A 16,949-nucleotide genomic window follows, 5' to 3' on the forward strand; every position below is an offset into this window, starting at 1 on the left:
TCCTGATATTTTGTGTATACTCGTCATGCGTTTAAATAAATCATTGGCTATTTAAATTTCAGTTCTTGAGAAAATCAAAACATTTTAAAATTTAAAGAAAGATTCTGAGGCTATGCTGGTATGAAATAAAAAATAGAACTAGTGGTGCATGGTATCATGCTCTAAGGTAAATTGCTGGAACTTTCCGTACCGCATCATTCTACATTTTTAAAAGGTTCAACTTTTCTTTGAAAACTCCGGAAAAATTAGATTTTTGACAATTTTGAAATTTTTGGAAATATTGACTATATGGTAGGAATTCAAAATTATAAGTAAAGTTAAAGATTTGATTTGATTTGGTTCTGATGATACAATGTTTATTATATTACACACAAGTTAATTATGTCAGCAAATAATATCAATTTTATAAATCAGTCTATATTGATATTGATATCAAGTATTAGTGGTCTGTCAAACTAAAAACACCAGTATCGAATGAATTTTAATAATAAAAATTTATCAAATAGGCCAATCGTTGGGCTTGCTTTTAAACGTGACTTTAATTTAGAATTGATAATTTATGAAAAAGGCATAAAAACTAGCGGTGTATGGCGTCATGCCTTGAGGCAAATTGCTGGAACTTCTCGCACCGAATTAAAATTTTGAAAAACCGAATTATTTTTGATGTTGAAAAAAACATTTTTTTTTATTTCTTCTCCAAATATAATCGTTTCATCGACACAAGCAAAAAGTTTTTTGAATCATTCAAATTGGATGATTATTTCTCTCAAAGACTGCCATTTTTTGCACATTTATGTCCGTATTTCCGAAACGGCTGGATCTGCCCTTGCCAAAAACTAACAACCACTTCTCCCCATCATTACAAATTGAATGTTTTTTTTTTGGATCATTCAAATCAGATGCTCGATTCTTTTAAAAACTCGATTTCTATTTTTTGCATTCTTTGCCTCGTAACTCCAAAACGGCTGGACCGACTTTTGCCAAAAACTAATCAGCACATCTCTATATCAATAATAATCGAATGTTTTTTGAACCATTCGAATCGGTTGATACCTGCGCTCTTAAACGTGGAAAATTGTACCCATACACACACACATTTTTGCTAAGGTATGCCAAACTGTTCAGAAACCTTCAAAACGTGAAGAAATGAAAAAAATTTCAATTTCGATTTTTGTACGATTACAATAACCTACCCTAAAGGAAATTAATAAAAAAACTGAAATTTGTTTGAAATTTTTTGTAGTGGTTTGAAATTTTACAAGCAGCTAAAAGGTAGTACGAAATAAAATATCCATACTCTTATAAAATAATTTGGAATAAAGTTCAAAAGGGAATTACAAAGTGATGTCAAAATTTAAGTCTGTATTCACCTATTTTATAATAATTTCAAAACTTACTAAAGTACTGATGCTTAAATTGACTTTTAGGAATTAAAAATGTCAAGTGATAGCCTTTGTATAATTATTTTTTCAGAACACCTTACGGAATTCAAGATTTGAAGGCGCTCTGAAGAAACTGAAGATAGTACAATAATAAATATATATAATAATAATTTATATAAAATGCCCAACAAAATAATCATCTGGACAATTAATATCAAAGTTAAAAGTTATATGTTTGTGACACTGAAATAAGCAATGCAGTTTTGAACATGTGTTGAACTTTTGTATACATTTTGGATACAAAACGAATTTTGGAAATGGGAGCATAAACATCAGTTAATGCTCCCACATCCAAAATTCGTTTTGTGTCCAAATGAAAATTTATTTGGAAGACGAAGATTTCGTGCAAAGAGCCGTTGTTCGTTTCGTTTTACCTTTTGCCTAAATTTATTCGTTTTTTTCGATTTTTAGTGTTTATTTTGTGAATAATGTTTATTTAGTGCTCTATGGTCTCTTTAGTGAAGTGTGGTGAATAGTGTAAAAGAGTGTTCCTGGTTTAGCTGTAGTTGCTGCTAAGCTCTCTTCTGGAAATCGAGAGGTACCTTATAGATATTTAAATTTTTAATAATAAAAATTTTGGCAGTGCCTAAAGTATTTTCCGCTCTCCCTAAAATCTCCTTGTATTAATTAATTCTCCAGTACTCATTAAAAAGTAGTTGACCCAATGAACTACAGAATTTACCGAATACTTTTTTCAAACCAGTATATAAAAAAAATTAGCATATAATAACTAGTAACACATGTTTTTAACATGCATCGATCGGTTTCTTGTTTCAAAATTTTAACATTTTTTATCGCATAAACTTTGACAAAAATGTTTCCTATATATATTAAGAATCTAGATTTATTGGATTTTCTCACACAAGGCTTTGCTATATAAATTCTAGATTATGTAATTGGCTGCAAACCACCTTAATAAATTTTTTTATGTCGGAGATAAATTATATTTCAAACATACTACTATTTTACAAAAAATGTAACAAATTTTTCTTATTCCAGACAACAAATTGGTAATCGAGATGTTCCAGAAGAATCGGTGTTTTTAACCAAAGGTCAGTGAAATTTTGATTTCTAGGCATGCTATTGGAGGTATGATCACACGCATCTAATTGATTTCACAAAAATAACCTTAATATGAGCAATATTTACTTTTTGAATTATAGTTGTTTTAAACTTTTTATTATAAAACCATGAAAATTTTTGTGAAATGGATTAAGCGATAATGGGAACCAACAAATGTAAACGATTATTTTGTTCATTATTTAGGTAATCTTATCGTTAGTTAGCCAGGGAATTATTTTATTTTTAGTTAGTATGAGCAAAATAGTGATCATACTATCCATTTCCTTAACCCATGCATTTCTTCCAGCAGTGGTATAAAAATAAAAAATAATTTTTTTAAAAATAATAAGTGTGTCAAAGTGAAAATCGCGTAAATTATTTTTTTTAAAACAAAGTGTTTCTTAAATATTTTTTTCCATAATTTCGCGTAAATCAAAGTGAAATCGTATCGCAGTGCTACTTCGCGAAGAAATACTTGTAGCCAACATGTTGTAGGTAAGAATTATACATAGCCCTTATAATATAATTATAGTAGACACCAAAATATCACCAACGATGCCAAACATGTACATATGTAGGTTCTTTTTGCAATACAAACGAAGACGTTTGATGTATTTGTTTATTTCATGATTTCTTGTACAGTTTACATATACTTTAACAACTGGGATTAAAAACGACTGAATAAGATTAAATTAAACACAACACCATTGATAACTAAGGATTCCAAAGTCACATTGAAGCAACCACATAAATACCATGCAATGACGCATTTGCAAGTCGGTCGTTATTAGGTAGGAATACTTTACCTAAATCATATCGATCTGAACTTTATCAAAACTAAATGACGACCGACTTGCAAATGCGTCATTGCATGGTATTTATGTGCTTGCTTCAATGTGACTTTGAAATCCTATATAACATACTAAGCAACAAACATAACATAGCGTTGCCATAACAACGCTATCTTATCGTCTGTTACGACAGAATTGGTCCAATAATGTAATCTTTCTTGTTGCATTAATTTATGAAATATGTATTTTTTTAATTTTGTATTTTTCTATTATAATACTTATGTTTATTATATATGCACGGCTTTGCAAATTATAAGTACGACCCGTGATAAAATTTGAAAAAATTAAAGTTAAGTTATTAAATTAAGGTTACTGACAGTGCTAATTTTTAACAATTTACTACTAGGTATTTTTTTTAAAGTATTTTATATGATTTTAAAAAAAAACTTTGTACGAGTTACTGGTCAATGAACATGCTAAAATATTAGAGGCCTAGAGGTTCAATCATATAGTAAAATTTGGATTAATGGGCCGTTATTACGCAAAGTTTGTTTTAAAACAATCTGTAATGTTTAAAATTGATGTTTTTTATAAGGTTATGAACAAATAAACCTCATTTTTTTAAATTTTAAACAAAGTAACTAGTACGATTATTACGTTTAGTACGATTTCGTTTTACATTAACAATGTAAAACGAAAACAAAAAGAAAATTGTATAAATTAAGTCTTTAACTACTTATTATAATAGTTTATTTATGAAATATAATACTATTAGAAAATATTGACACTATTCGGGTTAGTGTGGGTTAAAATAATATTTATTAAAGTAAAGTAAAATTACTTTAATAAATGATATATATTTATCATTATTATTAGTTTAAATATTTAATAAACAACTCATAATTTTAAATAATTTGTAAACAATATGACTATGTAATAAATGAAGAAAATTTTCAATTTACAAACAAAATTTTAACAATACATTTCTAAAATGTTATCGACTTTGTGACGTTAGAATTTAGCACCTTCGATCATCTTCAGCCCTGAAATATTTTTAATTATGTATATTACACTCTAAAGACAGCATTATAAAATATACAAGTGACAATACAATTTTTTTGGACTAACAATTTTTAGATTGTAAATTTTCAAATTTCATACTTCTAAAATTAAATTTTTACATTAAATTTCAGATAGGCTCGCCCGTAGGTAAGCGGTTAAGAGCGACGGGACTTGTTTCAGAGGTCCCGGGTTCGATACCCACTTCGAGCAGCCTGTTATCAGGCAGCAGTGACAACGATTTTCACTTGGCTATATAGATAGCAATATGTTTCCAAGTGAAAATAGCCTTCACCCGGCATTGCTGCACCAATAAAAATATTCGTCCCATTACAGAAATTGTAACAATAATATATATCATGCAGAGATGTGACAAATGATTGGGTTGTCATCTGTCAAACAGACCTAGTATTAAGTCAAAATCAGCACAACAGCTTTATAGGACTATTAGGTTCTGATTGCTGTTGAAAAATAATAATAAACAAAAAAAAAAATCAAATCATTGATGTCGTTACGTAATTTCAAACTTCGATTATGTAAATCGTTTAACAAGTATTTCGTGCATCTACTGAAATTAAATTTATTGCTTAGAATTTTTCTGTCCGAGTTTTTGAATGTTTTTTTTTTTTAATATTGGAAATTTTAAAATCGATTCCGTTCTCCATGAGCCTCCTGAGAAAACGACATTCTTTTTCAGAACATTTAGGCTGATCAGATTGGACTAAAGAACGATACAGTTTATTTTTTTTTTAACAGCAATCAGAACCTAATAGCCCTATAAGCTGTCATGCTAATTTGACTTTTTTTAGTACTAGTCTGACAGATGGCAATCCAAACAGTTGTCACATCTCTGTATGATATATTAATTTTACAATTTCTGTAATGGGGCAAATATTTTTATTGGTGCAGCAATGCCGGGTGAGGGCTATTTTTACTTGGAAACATATTGCTATTTATATTTCCAAGTGAAAATCGTTGTCACTGCTGTTCCATAAAATTGCTAGGTCTATCATAATCACCTGTAATTTTTTAATTTTTTTTAAACTCGTCCATTAGAAATGGAAGAGTTGAACTCTTAACTGGCATTTTTTTGGTTTTCTTATTTTTCCTTGGCTTTACAGTGCCAATAATTTTATAGTTATATTTTTTTGGTGACCTGAGTATAATTTCGCTTTTAGTCCAGAGGCTGCTAGGTATTGTAGTGGTTGCACCTGTTAAAAGATTTTCTTTGGCTATAGCTCGAATTTGCAAAAATCTTACATAAGGTCTCAAAATAATACCGTGAAGTAACTTAAAAAAACTGTTCATTCTTCGGAACTCGAAATAATATGGTCTCATCGATGGTCCCAAGCTTACTGACTCATTATCAGTTTTTTTATTTAGTTCTAATCTTTCATGTATTGTGAAACTATTTACGTGCATTATAAGGACCACTAATAAAAATATTTTATTCATTTTATTTATAAAAACTTTAATCAATAAATATAGAAAAAGTTATAGACGTATAAAAAAATAAATTACAAGATTATGGAAAAATGAATAATAAACAAAACTATATTGTTACTCATGGGTAATATGATTTCTGTCATTGCATATATTATTTTATGGGTTCCGTACCAATGTTTCTTGTTAGACGTTAGACGACTACGCGGCGCTCACCCGCTTTAATATTTCGGCTCTAAATCAGTTATGCAGCGCGATTGTTTAAAAAAGTTAAACATTTTCAAAATAAATCAAAATACAAACTAGTTGGTATTGGTATTTTGCTTTGAGCAAGCTACATGAACTTTCCGATATGTGTAAATAATCGACTTAATCAATAAAAAAATAAATAATTTTTGAGTGGATTTATTACACATAATTGAAAACGAACGAACACGTTAACTCGGAGTATTTTCAAAAACAACTTTTCAAAAATCAACAATTATTATATTTGAACCAGTTTCGTAGGATTTTAATGGTTTAGTATGTTTATTAAGACCAAGTACTATATTGTTATACCAAGTAAATCGTTTAATTTTAATTCTAGCTAACGTGAAAAAAACTACTCATTTTCTTAAACTTTGATGAATTTTTAAAATTAAACTACTTGTCAGTAACTTCCGCAATAAAAACCATGATATATCAAAAAAAGTTCCATGAAAATCGGCTTAATTTTTTTTTCAACAGTTAATTACAAGAAACCAGCTCGGTAGATTTTCACCTAAAACTAATCAGAATCATTTCCAAATAATATCTTTCAAACAGTTTTTGATTTTTTAAAATCGATTCGATAGTATGTGAGCTTAAATGTGGACGAAAAGTTTAACTTTTTTCTAAATTACAATTTGCCGATCGGTGCACAAAACTGAGAAAAGAAAAATCACATCAAAATACATCGATTGGCTTTTAAATTTTTGAAATCGGTCCAGCCGTTTTTGAGAACGTCGATTTACGGCAAAAAATCTGTTCACAAACCACGCACACATACACTTTCCAAATTTGGTCTCATTCGATTCAGAATGGCTTGAAACGTCGAGAAGACATAAAATTAGCGAATTGGATTTTTTGATGAAAATATGAACTTCTCCTTCGGGAAGTTAAAAAAAAAATCAAAATAAAAAAAAACAATTTTTACTAAAGAGTTAATTTTTTTCAACAATTTTAAAATGTCTCACAAATCTAATTATCTCAAAGTTTTGCAAAGTTTTTTTTTAATAATATAATTTTCGGTACGGAAAGTTCCAACCTAAGGGGGTATTCTAGTGTAGAGCGATGAATTTTAGGTCATTTTTAAAGTGTCGTTAATGGAAGCAATGAATGTTTTTACTATCAATTTTTTTACCACTTGTTTATCAATATTATTAAAATACAAAACAAGAATTAAAAAAATAAAAAAGTTGAAAATTGTAAAAACTGGCAGCTGATGAAGTGGGTGGTGGTGTTAAAAAATTGGCACCTCAGTCTTGACATGATTTCAGCCCTCCTAGCCATCGAAAATGCAAAAAATAAAAAGATTATTAATCTACAATGATGTCGCAATCGCCTGAACTAGCGATGAGTAAAAAAATTTTTTTTACAAATTGGCGACTGTTTGAAAAAAAAGTGTTTTTTTTACTGTTTTTTTTGAGTTTCTCGAATTTTTTAAAAATAGTAAATATTGGAATTTGGGGATAATCCTAGTTCGGGCTATAGATAGGTCTATGAACAAGACTCTCTGAACATTTCAAGTGAATCGGTCGATTAAGACTCGAGAAATCGTGTCAACAGTACTGAAAAAGTATGTTCTGAGAAAAACGCATTCAAAGTTTTGCATGAAGCCAAACCACTATGGAGACCGAGTCAGTAAAATGCCTAGATCTCCGTAAATAATTCAAATTTTCAAAAACCTTCTCGTACCCATATTCTTAGATAGTTAAACTTAGAAAATATGAAATAAAAAAAAATCGATTTTTTTGAATTTCTACACTAGAATACCCCCTTAAGGCAAATGGATCTAACCCTCGGTGCCCGAGTCGTTTGGACGTCGTACGTGTTTTTTTGGTCGTATTTGCGCAATATTCGCTGGTTTCTCGTTGTGCCGTAGACAGGTACTGGTATTGGAGCTGGTTACCTGGTGAATGGGATCTGTTATCTGTTCGGCCGCACACATCTCTCGGACTCACTTCTTCATAGTTGCATCGACTTCCGAACCGAACGGATGTGTGTTAGACGTTCTGCGCGATATAGAAAAGTTCGACATCGTAAGGGATAATAATCAATCTCAAAAAAAAAAAAAAAAAAATTTTAATAATATAAAATAATATTTTGTGTGCGTTTGTGTTTGTGCAAAAACTACTATTTGTGATAAATAAATGCAATAATTTGATTTAATTTTTTTTTTATTTAAATTAGACTTAAGTGCTTCTTATTTTAATGAATGTGATAAAATAACTAGTTAATTTAACATAATATTTACATTTATTTTTTTCTATTTTTAATAATTTAAAAAAACGTGTAGTTATCAAAAATGCGTGTTTCGGGATATTTTATCATCGTACTGTGTGCTGTTATAAGTGAGTATTTACATTTTACCTTTAACTTAATTATTACTTAAATTTCGGTAGGTCTTTCTCTTCATAAACCTGTATATAGTTATTACTGCATCGATTTTTTCAAAGTACAACGTAGGTACTTTTTCTTACAAAATATGACTTCTACAATTTTCTGTGTATATTTCTCATTCGACTAAAACTACATATTAGCAAAATTGTATATAACTTAACTATTTATTATTCAATAAATTTATTGTTATTTCATCACAATAACATGGTCGTAGGGAAACGTATATTTCTCTCTTAATAATTTTATATTTTCATTTATATCCGTCACGTGCATTTTGTAATTATCTTAAATGGAAGTTGCATTAATTGTTGTTAATAAAATGTCCATAAATTTCAATTTATAATTATAAGCAATATTAACACGTTAATCGCCATGATAATATAAATTAAAATTGTATCGGCCATGGTAACTTAGATAACTTAGTTAAAATGTATCAAGCATACTTAATGACACAAAAAAAAAATTTTTGCCTGAATTCTTGGAAAAAACACTAATTTTTATTATTATATATGACTGACATTAAAACTTTTCTCGACAATCCAAGAAATTTTCCGGTCAATTTGTCAGACACATCGATCAACTTCTTATGGCAAATAACGTGTTAATATTTCTTAAACAAAAGTCAGTTAAATATAAATCGATTCGATTGTATTTCAATGTAAAACTTTATTGGGTCATGCAAAAAGTATGAAATCTTAATGTTTGCAAGGTGCACGTAACGAATAATGGCAAAAGTATCAAACAATCTCTTGTATGAAAGCATGTAGAATATTTTACAAAAGGACAATTTATATGTAAAAGTCTTTAAAAAAATTTATTTATGGATACGGAATATTTATATATATTTCTTTTTAAAATTCCTCCGCCTATTTTATTATAGAACATCAGCAAATTTTTTGGTAGTCCTCAAAATGTCTAAATCGAATGCCAAGTATAAAATTTAAACCGAAATACAATTCTGTTACAAAATAATAAATTTGAAAAAAAAACAGTAAAAATTTAGTTTAATTTGTGTATAATTACCACTATGTTTAATTTGAATTTAAAAAGATAATTTAAGTTAAGCGCGAATTAGTGCGAATTTAATATTAAATCATATTTCATAATTTTAAAATTTATTACTTTCGTGATTGATCATTGTAAACACCATTGAAAGTCATGATCCATAAAAAATGAAATGTGTTAAAATTCATGTTTTTATACTAAAACTATTCTTTTTCTTGAATATAATAATTTGCTTTTGTTTTTCCTAAAAGTTCAACTAATTTTCAATAAATTACTTTATGATAGATTATTAGTTATAATAATATAATATTAGATATTTTCTCAAAATAAAGTATATTAAATAATAATACTAAAATAATTCAGGATTTTAACTAATAACTAATTTTATATTTTTCAATATATTGATTTTTAACCTATTATATACTATTTGGATATATAATTCAATAAACTTATCAGTTCAATATGAATTCTAAATGAAATTGAAAAATTAAATTATATGGTTAATGTTTTTGCAAATCTTTTCAATTTGTTCATAAAACTAACGAAATTCTAATGCGAAACTAACTTGACTGAAAATTTAGTTTTTCTCATGTCTTTTTTACACTTGTGTCGAATTTCATTTAATTACACGGTGTGATAAATTAACAGTTAATACAGTGATTAAACGAAATATATTAAATAATTGCATTAAGTTGTGTTGAATTTTAATTATTGGTTTTTCTTTTAATTAAAATATCGTGAAATTATCAATAAAATCATATCTGTAAACTTTGCATCTTTGTTTTATAAATTCAACATAAAATTTAACCCCTTCCACTCTAATACAGAATTAATATGTATTTTGCCGCCGGTGGCATCCGAGTGGAAAGGGTTAATACTATGTCTAGTAAATTCTAACTAGTATTCAATCTAGTATTTGTTTTACCAATAACTTATTAAACTAAACTATTATTTAAACTAAAAGTCTCGTTTTCTACATGCTTTTCACACATTTGCATCGTTTGGTACGAGCCGCCTTCGAAGTATTTATTTAATTAAAATTTCTTCTTTTCTGAAACATGGTGTTGGTTCACATATTCATATCTGAACTCAACATTCGACGGACAACTACAATTATTAAATATTCCACTAAATAGAAAAACATATAAATCAAGTTAACACATTCACTGCTGTGCGGGATCTTTTTAGATAGCCAGGCGCCGAACGCAACAGGTGCGTTCTCCTTCCTTGCACTTTAGAGTACCATTTTTTTGTACTTTTGTAAAGTAGTCTTTTTTATCTTATTTTGGTACATTTTTTTAAATTTCCAGCTAACATATCCAGAAATGTATTTCTTGAATATTAAACAAATAAGAAAGTTTAGCATAGGGTGAAGTATAAGCAACACAAGGTTAGCAGTGAGTGTGTTAAACATAAGCGTGATGTTAAATACGAAAATCGACTGTCACATATATCCTATATTAAAATGTATAAGAAACACCTCGTATATTTACTATGAATTCCTATTTCTTCTACATTTGTTCTAATACCATTTAATTTTTTTTTCTAAACATTTTCTCATGTTGTTGACAGCAGGTTTATTTCACCGTATCAGTCATACCTAGATTTCGCCATAACAAATTGCGATACACTAGTAAATTCATGCGTTTTACGGTTTAGATATAAATCGACTTATTATATTTAATATAAAGGACGGATATAAAATGACTATGAATTTAAATTATATATAATAGATTTAATGTCATTTATCTGTTGTCCACAATGCAGACACCTCGTATTAAAGCATTCACAACAGAATATTAAAGTCGAAGTATTGTAACATGCTCGATTGCAGAAAATAATTGTAATAAATTTAATAATCGTATACATAATAGAAAATAAAAATAAAATTTTTAATGTAAAAAATAATCTAAATTAGTGGTGCATAGTATTGTGCCTTAAGGAAATGTGCTGAATCTTCCCTTACGTAATTAAATATTGATCTAACATTAATAACAATTATTTTAATTATTTTTAAATAATTATTATAAATATTGTAGTTTTTATCGTTCGTATTTTATAGGTCTAAGTGCTTATATTTGAGCGACGACTTTTATACATGTTAACAAGAAACAAACCTAATGCTTGTTTTTATCTCATTTTTCTAACAATAAAAGTTATATAACAGTTTGAAATTGAATTGCAACGAATCAAATGTGAATCATTCTAATCGGATGCTTTGTTATCTCAAAAACACCTTTTTACACTTTTGCTTTGTATCTCCGAAACGGCCAGGCATGCCTTTGCCAAAAACTAATTTACACGTCTTTTTTTTACTTTCTTCATTTACGTCCGATTACTACGAATCAAATATTTTTTTAGAATCATTCAAATCGGTTGATCCGTGCTCTCGAAACCGTGGACGAAAAATTGTATGTAAACTAATTTTCCTATCATGATCGAAATCAGTAGCATTTAATGAATTACGTACGCAATCTTGACATTCGATTTTATCAAATCGACAAATTCTGTTTACATCAAACATAAATTAACGTTATTACATTTTTTCTGTTACATCCTATTCTATGCAATATTCTGCATTTATTAACTTTTTTTGTATTTTTTTTATTCTTTTATACTTGTTTATCCTATTTTTTCTGTTTTTTTTCCTGTAATTTTTTTTCTGTAACTTAATTATATATTGTTATATTATATTTACATACTTCTTTATTATTATTACATGCAAATTTGTCATGTTGATTTTCACATAATTTTTTGCAAAAGGAATATCTTCAATACAAAACATATTTTTGGTCCATATTTTGAAGTGCATGATAACATGTTGCCCCCAACGCAGAATTTGATTCTGAAATCTTGTGAATATACTTCTTTTTTTTAACTTTCCAAAGGGCAAGTTATAGTAATCGCAAAAAAATCGAAAATGAAGATTATGTGTGTATGTGTGTGCGTGCGTGCGTGCGTGCGTGCGTGAGTGCGTGCGTGCGGATACAAATTTTCGTCGACGATTTCGGGAACACCGATCAACCGATTTGAATAATTTAAAAAAAATTTTATTTGTATTGATAAGAAAACTGCTGATTAGTTTTTGGCGAAGGCAGGTCTAGCCGTTCCGAAGATACGGGGCACAAAGTACCAAAAACGGTAACTCAGTTTTTAAGAGAACGGAGCATCCGATCTTAATAATTCAAAAAATTACTATATAATAAAACAAATATGGTAAATGAGTTTAATTTTTTTAGTTATATAAAAAGTCAACACAATATTTGTCTTTAGTCACATGAATATCATCATTCCGCCATTGGTTATAAACTACATTGCGCATGTTGAACCCATTACCCATTTCAAATGTATTTCATTCCAAATTAATATGCACATTACGAGATCTGATTACAGAAAACAGCTCGAATATATTTTCTAGCTTTCCTTTCTTCAAATTCATTATGTAACAATAAAGACAATATAAAAATGCATGCCGGTTTGCATCGCTGTTATATGTAATACAAAATTGCACTTGTTATCTGAAGCATTATTTGGTAATATAGAGAAATGAATTACTCTTGTGCGTAACGGAGAAGTTTTTGTTAAATATCTGACGAGACAAGATTTACAAAAAAAATTTATAGACATATATTTGTTTTTAGAACAGTAAATGTAAAGTTGTGCAAGGCACCGTACCTTAAGGCAAATTGTTGGAAAATGCAGTACTTTTAATTCGAAATTTTTAAAATCAATTTTTGATTTTTTTGTTGTTTTTTTAGTGTTGCATGGTATCGTGCCAAGGCAAATTGCTGGAACATCCCGTACCCAAAGTTAAAAAATTACCTTTTTGAAAAATTTGATTTTTTTATACTTTGGAAATTTTGAAATATTGGAAATTTAGAACCTCAAAGCAATTGCGATACGTTACCTGCTTAGAAACGAAATATCAAAGAATAAAAATTAGTACGGAATTCGTAGAAAAGAAAACAAAATTTGACCTTATAAAAATCTCTATAAAATGTCTGATAATTTGATTTGCATATAACTTATCAGTTATACTTTTTTTTATTGAATCTTTTACGAATCATACAAATTGTTTGCTCCGTTTCTCAAAAAATCAATTACTATTTTTGACACTTTTTGCCCCGTATATTCGAAACGGCTCAACCTGCCTTTGCCAAATTATTGAAATCGGTTGACTCGTGTTCCCGAAATAGTCGACAAAAATTTGTATCCGCACACGCAACACACATCCATTTTTTCTAAGATATGCCAAAATGTTCAGAACGTAAGGATATGTAAAAATAATCATTTTCGATTTTTTTGCGTTTACTATAACTTACCCTACGGAAAGTAAACAATTCAATTTTAATAATTACATGTATATTGTAAAAATTTGAAAAAATAAATTACAATGTAAACCTAAATTTATCTAAGAAATCAACTTCTTGTCAAAATGTCTTTCAATTTTATTAAATGTTTTTTTTGGTCAACTTCACTAGGAATTTGTCAAATTTGACCAATGAACATATCAATCTTATGAAGATAAAAAAATGGTATTGATAATTTAGTTAAAATAATTATATTTTTTTCGAACTGTTAGAATTTTATTATTACTCGCGTATATGCATTTAAAATCTCAAAAAACTATCAAATTCATTAAAAATTTGAAGCTGTTGAATATTCAGAGTTTCATGCCATATTTTTTATTAGATGGTTAATTATTTAATAACACTTACTAGCTATTTATTTCAATAATGAAAATATAATATAACAAATGCAAAAATCGCACATATGAAATTGAACCTATTTAGAAGCTACATTGTGTAACTATTACATATGACATTTTCAAGAATTAAGTTTTTAATTTTATTCCCCAGTATTGGCTCAAATTAGCTAATGTGGTCTTTATCTTGAAATCACACGATTAAAAGAAATTTATTTTAAATCCATGTTTCGGACAACCTCATATCAAGCAGTATTGGCCTTTTATGTCAATCAGTATTGATATTTTTAATTGAAGTTACAGATCAAAATATATTTCCAAGTTAGATACTAGATACTATTTTGGTATGACAATACAACTTAACTAAAAAGAACAAACAATCACTGGGTAGCCTTCTAAAAAATCTCCAATATCTAGTTATCGTATCACGATTTATCTTAAGTTTAACTATATATTCTGGTTGCTGCGAAAATAATTTCTCACACTACTCATATCGAATTATCGAAAGTATCTGGTGGATAATCAGAGCAATTCGAAAGCGGGGCACTAAGTGCAGTTTCAAAAAAATTAAATAAACCGTTAAGAGGTGTACGCAAACGCATACACGTGCATTGACACTATGCAACGGTGACATTAGATAGACGAGATCAACTAAACTAAACGCATTCTTAGAGAGATTTGTTGATTAAAATCATTATAGATCATCAATATAAATGATGGACGAAGTTGACAATGTCTATATTAAGAACACACAATTTTTAGAAACAAGATTATTTAATATAATTTTTTTATTGGCCTTGGTATACATTTAGTTACATACGTTGATTTAATTTTATATTCCATTTTATTCAATATTCCACATTATATTTATTTTTACTTGTTTTTTTATTGGCTTTTTAATCTTTATAACTAATTTCTTCATTCTTCTTTCCCTTCCTAAAGGCTGATTCTGCCGTAAAATAGACTAATGTTATGGCAAGGCTATGTTATGCACCAGTTTTTATTTAACCCTATCTACTCTGATGCCGCCGCTCCCTCGGCAAAATACGAATTAGTTTTTTTCCTACCATTCAAATATTTATTATTCATTTAGTTATTTATTTATATTTGTATAACACAATCATACAATTATAGATATTAATGGTACTTAACTTAAATTAATGCATAATAATACATACTATATTAAATGAAATATAATTAAAAAAAAATGTTTACTCATAACCTGTTTCTAAGTTTCGCCTTTGATATGAAAATACAATAAAAAACACAGAATTTTTACTCAAAAGTTCTAACTCAAATACTCATCAAAAGTGTAAAAAACTTGCTCTTTAATAAAGTTCTGCATTTAGCGAGTGGAAAGGTGCATTTAGCGAGTGGAAGGGTAAAAAAGGGGGGGTTAAAATTATACTAAAGGGTTTAAATGGTACTAAAAACTGTCAAAACCTTTTGTGGTTGCTGTGCAGTTACGTGTTTCAGATAGAAAATTTAAACTAGAAAACGCACAGATGTAAAATAAACGATGTTATTATAACTGGATCTTTAAGATATGGCTTTATAACAAATGAGTGATGTTGCATTTTATGTGTGAAACACTTGATCGCAGAGCTAATACATGGCATTTTGTCAATATTTAGTAGCATTTTGTATGAAAACTGGAACGTGACATAGCCTTGCCGTACCATTGATCATTTTTACAGGAGAATCGGCTCATAAATCTGATTTTCTTAAATTCCAATCTTTCTTTATCGTCATACTTATAATTTTAAGCAAACTCAAATCAACAATTCAAATTTTATTTAATTTTAACTCAACATTTCGAATTCTATATCATTGCCAGGAATCGATCCGAGAATCGTCGGTGTGTGAGTCGGGCACGTTACTGACTGAGCTTCACCCGTCACATTCTATTCTTTCTTTTAAATAATTTCTTTATATATATATATATATATATATATATATATATATTAATTTAGATAATTTCTGTATTTATAATTGTCAATATTTATTATAACAAACGCTCTATCTGGATAGCAGTAAAAAATTTTGTAAATAATAATACTCTTTCTACTTGCAATATTTCTATTTTAATTTTCCATCATGATTAATACGTTCTTTCAAAAAAAAAATGGAATTAGTCATTTAAAATTAACTTACGTAATTAATTGGTTTAAAAGTTTAATAATCACTTTTTTCATCGTTTGCTAATTTAAATTATCTAATTTTGTTTCTCCAGAAACATATAATTTTTGAACAATTTTTAATTGAGGTCATAGCTCTTCAAAAGGTCTGATTTTATATGCACGTAACAAAGCCTCAATTTTGGTCTCAAAATTGCAACTTTTAGCTATCTTTCCAACATACCTCCAAAATGACTGGATCTGTTTTCACCTAAAACCGATGAGTGAAAAAAATTCATCTGATAACACATGAAAATACAATTTTTCACGTAAGCCAGAATGGTTAGGAGTGTTGAAATGTTTTGCGACTTTCTTATTGAAAGTTGATGTCACTAAACCAATCTATCAATCAGTCAACTTAATCGTTTTCTTATGAAACGTCATATGTTCGTCCCAAAATGTTTATCTCTGGAACTATATCATATTTGGAAGTCTTAAATAAATAAAATAGATTTTTTATAGAAAATGGATGATCTATCTTTCTGATCGATTTCAAATGCCTCGCGGATACAAAAGAACTACTGATGGAAATTTTCTGCATTTTTATTTGATCATAATTTATGACACTATTTTTGTTCCAATTGATGACGAAAAGTTTATGACGATACTTTATTATGTAGGCACC

This window comes from Ctenocephalides felis, unplaced genomic scaffold (assembly GCF_003426905.1).
Source record: "Ctenocephalides felis isolate EL2017-DRISC unplaced genomic scaffold, ASM342690v1 CF-g0.4_SCAFFOLD_01886, whole genome shotgun sequence".
In the NCBI taxonomy this organism is placed as follows: domain Eukaryota; kingdom Metazoa; phylum Arthropoda; class Insecta; order Siphonaptera; family Pulicidae; genus Ctenocephalides; species Ctenocephalides felis.